The sequence below is a fragment of the Austrofundulus limnaeus genome, unplaced genomic scaffold, assembly GCF_001266775.1.
Source record: "Austrofundulus limnaeus strain Quisiro unplaced genomic scaffold, Austrofundulus_limnaeus-1.0 Scaffold536, whole genome shotgun sequence".
In the NCBI taxonomy this organism is placed as follows: domain Eukaryota; kingdom Metazoa; phylum Chordata; class Actinopteri; order Cyprinodontiformes; family Rivulidae; genus Austrofundulus; species Austrofundulus limnaeus.
The window spans coordinates 193918-197629 of record NW_013952938.1 but is presented as its reverse complement, the minus strand read 5'-3'; positions in this window follow the sequence as shown (position 1 = coordinate 197629).

Genomic DNA, 3712 nt, shown 5'->3' with positions numbered 1-3712 from the left:
ACCTATCCACGTCATCATTTACCCAGAATGCTTTGTGTGCAAATAAAATGGCCCCGTCTGTGTAATATATTTTTAAACTTTTAGTTAGTTTCTGATCAACATTTCTGTTTTTGCACCATTTTAAAAGTTTGCTCAGAATGCACATTAAAGTTGGATGGAAACACGGCTGCAGAACAACAAATGAGTCTTCCTCAGACCGACTGACCCTGCTGGTGAAAAGCTGTGTCACTACTTCCTGTTTGCAGATTAGACATGACGTCCACTCCTTTAAACCAGCAGAACGGCTCCAGGAAAAGATTCTGGTCCCAAAATTCACAGCATAAATTACCATAATCCCCCCGGGGGGCTCTGAGCCGAAACACTCAGGGACAGTTCTGAGTTCTCACAAGTCTTGTTTGTTTTCAGCCTCTCGTTAATGGACCACTTCCAGCTGTCACAAGTGACCCATTATTGCTGGTTTTAGTCTTATTTTAAGCTACAAACAAGTGTTTGTTCTGATGTGAAAACATGTTAAAAAGCTGCAGGAATAATAGAACAGGAAGCTCTTTCTGAGAGGTTCACGTCTTCTAATAAATGTTGCTTTAAAGTGGAGTTTCTGCAGAAACGGTTATCCAAGARAAGACAAACATGCTGAGTACTGCTGCTTTATTTTAGGCTGTAATCTTGTTTTCACATGTTTGCAAACAGTTTAGAGAAATGAGCGAAGGCTTTTTGTGCTCCGGAGGTGTGAAGATGTAGCCGACAGCCGGTGGAGTCGACGTGTCATCCCCTGCTGTCGGAGGAAAGTTTAAAGTAGGGCAGAACAAAGCGCCGCCGACACGCCTGAGTAACTTTTCCTTTAAAAATACATGAAGCAGCTGCTGCCACTCCCCACCTATCAAACATTAAGCAGCTGAGCAAGGGTTGCTCCTCAGCAGCCCAGAGAGCCAACACACCTGACATTGTGTTTCTTTAACGCCCTGCCCAGCACAACAGAACCGTGGTTCTGATCCGTCAGCTGCTGCAGCCCCCTGCAGGACCCCTAACGAGCTCACCTGAGGACGGCTTTAGGGTTAAACGCTCCCGTACAGAAACAGCTGCAGGGTTTCACTCGTTTACCTGCTGGTTGTGTAAAAACTCTGAGCTGCAGCTCAAATACAATAATTAGTTTTTATAAAGTAAGCTGTGTAACCACGTTGACTGTAGAGGTAACGGTTCACAGAGGGAAACCCTGAAAAGATGTTTTATTTATTTTAAACTAATTTAACGGTTCATCCTGCTGTTTCCTCCTTTAATAATGTTTAAAGTGTCTGTGGCATGCTAAAACTTCAAATACAACAAGTCAAAGAAAACATCTTTATCAGTCTTGTATAAAGTACCACAAAATGATACTTGAGTAAAAGTACAAATATCTTAACAAAAACTTACTTTGGTAAAAGTTAAAGTCTCCTTTAGGAATATAACTTGAGTAAAAGTGTTAAAGTATGTGATATTTGTTGTAGTTCAGTATTAAAAGTCAAAGTCTAGATTTAAAATGAGCAGTTAGATTTTCTGTAAGGACATTTATTAGGAGGTGACCTCCCCAAAAACTGCAGAAATGACTGTTGTATTAAAAGAATGAATGGATGTTAAATTTAGGATGCACTAGTCCAGCTGTTTCAGTTTATATACATATATCAAGGCTGCACAAAGCTTTTCCCCAAAATGAAAATCTATCTGAGGGCTGCGGCCAAATGTAAGAATATAATTCATGAAATACAAATACTTCTTAAGTACAGTCCTTTGATTTGAATGATTCTGTCCTGCTGGAGTGTGACATGATTTGTTTGTGTACAAACTAATACACTATCAGAGTTTTATATATTTATACTTCTCATTCAACCACAGTTAAATTCACTCTATCTAGGAGGCTCAGTTTATATGGATAGTTTTTATTTTTTACAACAACAAGCTGCAATGAAAACAAGCAGAAATGAAATAAAAGTAACAAATTTATACTTCTTGTGTTTTTTAAAAATGTAAGAAGTAGAAGTAAAAAGTAGGCTGAAAAATAATTACTCAAGTAAAGTACAGATACCCAGAAACTCTACTTAAGTACAGTAACAAAGTATTTGTACTTAGTTACTTTACAACTCTGATCTTTATACTGAAGTAAATTGTCATAGTACACATGATTTAACCCATTGTCACATAACTGGTCTATTTTCTTTTAAATTTGGCTAAGCCAAAGTGAAACAGGAAGTGACATCAAAGGGGAACTCATTAATAAAATAAATTCGCTGCTCTTTGTTTATTAAAACAAAATTATTTAAACTTTTGCTTTTCTTCAAAAAAAGAAACTAAAAATAATCTAAAGAAACCAGATTCTTCTCTAGTCTGTGTTGGTTTTGTGAAAACATTCTGTTTGCATGCTGGCACTCCCCTCTGACATCACTTCCTGTTTCTTCACATGTAAATATCTCAACAACTATTCATCTCAGGGATGTGAAATTTGTGTTGCAACATGTTATCAGTGTTATCTTTCCAAAAATGCATTCATGTTTATTACAAAAATGTGATGTCACGGGTCCTTTAATTTCAGCTCAGACACACAGATGTGTGGAGCTTCAACAATGGGTTTTTACTGTGTTATCATGGTAACGGCTGCTGTTTGTTGTGTTTAATGGTGTCCTGTGATGCTGTTTTCACTCTGTCAAATGAAAGTGTGTGTGTGCTGTCACTCAGGTGTGTGTGTGTGATGTCACAGTTGGTGTCAGGCGTGTAATCGCAGGACTTGGCCTGCCTTCGTTGTCAGCTGAGATCAGCTAAAGCAGAGCCTGAAGGAGAGGAACAATCACAGATTCTCCTCCTCCTCCTTCGCCTAACGAGGCGAACAGTTTTCACCTGAGCTCGTCTTTAATTTGACTCTTCAGGAGCATTTAGTCCGAGCTGAGGCAGAGGAGCTGCTCCGTGTCTTCAGACGGCAGCGACACCTCTCCAGGCAGGGCAGGTAAACTTCCTCAGCCTCAGAGGCAGCTTGTAGTGCAGCCAGCAGGGAATCAATGCAGTAAATGATGGTGATACAACGTGCACAGCATGACGAGGAGGCCGTCCAAACTTCAGCGTCACTCATTAATGAGGCCAGCGGGACAGAGAAACTCTTGTTTCTGTTTGTTTGACACTTTGGCTGCCGAGTCAAACCAGTTCCCTGAAAAACCTCAGAAAACATCAGAAAAGAAACGGTGGTGTTAACTGAAGGAACGCACGTCGCTCGCATCAACAAATGTTAGCTAAATGTTAGATCGATATGGGAACTTCATTCTGCTCCATAATTTAGTCTCCAGATTTTATCAGGAAAAAACAGAAATGTCCGTGCCCTTCTTAACCTGTGATTTATTGAAATGAATTCTGAACATTTGTTTAATTTTAATTTGGTTTTAATTATTATCATCTGAGTTTCATCAAAATGCATCCAGTGGTTCAGGAGATATTTTACTAACAGACCAGCTAATTATAGTTCAGCCTTTTCTTGCAGCTGGTGATAAAAGTTAAATAAAACCTGATCGTTTTATATTTCCTGTCCATTTATCTGTTTTAAAGTTTCCTCCAATCACAGCTTCAGGCTCAGAACCGACATGATGTCATCAGAACCTCAGCTCAGGTGTGTGGATGACATCATCATGTTCTGTGTTTTTACCTGGCTGCAGTGGTGTGTGTGTGTGTGTGTGTGTGTGTGTGTGTGTGTGTGTGTGTG